At 50.0% G+C, this 1807-nt stretch overlaps 1 protein-coding gene across 1 annotated transcript in view; it reads right to left on the reverse strand.

Moving 5' to 3' along the window:
- ZNF821 (zinc finger protein 821) overlaps positions 1-1807 on the reverse strand; it is a 14315-nt gene that overhangs the window by 282 nt on the left and 12226 nt on the right. The gene's annotated exons all lie outside the window — the stretch shown is intronic.

Below are 1807 nucleotides of genomic sequence, written 5' to 3' on the forward strand. Positions count from 1 at the left end.
CCCCCCGCCGAGTCCTTCAGTGCTCATGTTTTGCCTTTTCCAGTTTAAACATGCCTAGATTTAATTTCCATAGTTGCACAGTTTCACAATGATTTCTGTTAGCAGTGGGAACCTTTTCACATAGGTACAGACTATGATAACATTTTGCCTTGGCTACCTCTTGAATAAACTAAAGGCGGCTTAAATTCCCAGCCCTGTTGGCAGGTTTTTCCAGACTCAGTTATTGTAGCTGTCCATGGCTCCTCCCCAGCTCATGCCTTTTCCACATTCCTTTCACTGGTTTTGCTGCTGAGTGGGGAAGTAAAAGCAACTTTCTTTTCTACCTGTGTGGTTCTGTTTGCTAATGGCGTCCCCCCCGACCCCACAGTGTTCCCTGCAGTTACCACTGGAAGTCAGTTGGTCACAGAGGAATTTACTGTGAGAAGGGATAACTTGAGTGTGACCTGTGGTCCCAGATGAGCAGTGTTTTATTTGGTGGTATTAAAATGGTTGAGCAAGCTCAGCTTACTATGAAGTCACAGAACGGTTGAGGTGGGAAGGGACCTCTGGAGGTCATGTGGTCCAACCCCCCCTGCTCAAGCAGGGCCACCTACAGCCAGCTGCCCAGGACCGTGTCCAGGTGGCATTTTGAGTATCTCCAAGGTGGGAGACTCCCCAGTCTCCCTGGGCAACCTCTGCCAGTGCTCAGTCACCCTCACGGCAAAAAAGTGTTTCCTGATGTTCAGAGGGAACCCCCTGCCTTTCCATTTGTGCCCACTGCCTCTTGTCCTGTCGCTGGGCACCGCTGAAAACAGCCTGGCTCCATTTTCTTTGCACCCTCCCTTCAGGTATTTATACACATTGATAAGATCCCCCTCTCCCCCACTCACGCCGCCTCTTCTCCAGGCTGAACAGTCCCAGCTCTCCCAGCCTTTCCTCCTAGGACAGAGGCTCCAGTCCCCTCACGGTCTTCGTGGCCCTTTGCTAGACACTCTGCGGTATGCCTGTGCCTCGGCGGCACTGGGGAGCCAGAACTGGACACAGCGCTCCAGGTGTGGCCTCACCAGTGCTGAATAAAGGGGAAAGCAAACCCATACAGTACTAGACAGCTGACCTACCCCTATTGTTTACCATTCAAGCAACTCTTTCACTTGCAAACCTGAAATGCTGTTTAAGTGAAAATTAACTTGTGAGTTAACCAGCAAACTTGTTTGCTGTTTGCTTACCTCAGTCAGCCTTCCTGCTAGTGTTTATATGGGGTATCTTACAACAGGAACTCAGTTTCCTTTTAGTTTTTCCATGAATGCTACTGCAAATAAGCACATAATGACAGTGTTAAGAGAAAGGGTGCACACAGCCATTTCCAGGGAGACGACATCCTCCTTTGCTTCCTCTTTATGGGCACAAACTGCAAGGGATTTACTCCTGGAGGAGCTGTGGACTATCAAAGTCCCCAACTCCATAATTCATGCTGCAGTAAACAAGATCCCTTTTTAGTGAGGTAGTCTTTCACCTACAGCAGAACTGCAGCAGCCCAAAGCCATCTATGGGGCAAGGGTCCAGGAACAGGATGAAGCACAAAAGGTAAAGAAGGGGACTAAATAAACGTGAACATTAATTTATTTTCCCTCTGTTCACAGGCTGTGACTTGGCCCCCAGAGCAGACTGTGTCCTCGGCATCTGCTCCCACCAGGCCTACTTTGGCAGACATATCTCAGCTCTGTTCTCCTCCCATGGTCAGGAGAAAACCAGAACCATCTGTTGGGGGAAGTCAGCCAGGGACCCACAGCAGCCTCCCGAGCGTAGTAGCCCACTAGTGCACCCGTGG

Source organism: Egretta garzetta, unplaced genomic scaffold (assembly GCF_000687185.1).
Source record: "Egretta garzetta isolate BGI_Z169 unplaced genomic scaffold, ASM68718v1 scaffold590, whole genome shotgun sequence".
In the NCBI taxonomy this organism is placed as follows: Eukaryota; Metazoa; Chordata; class Aves; order Pelecaniformes; family Ardeidae; genus Egretta; species Egretta garzetta.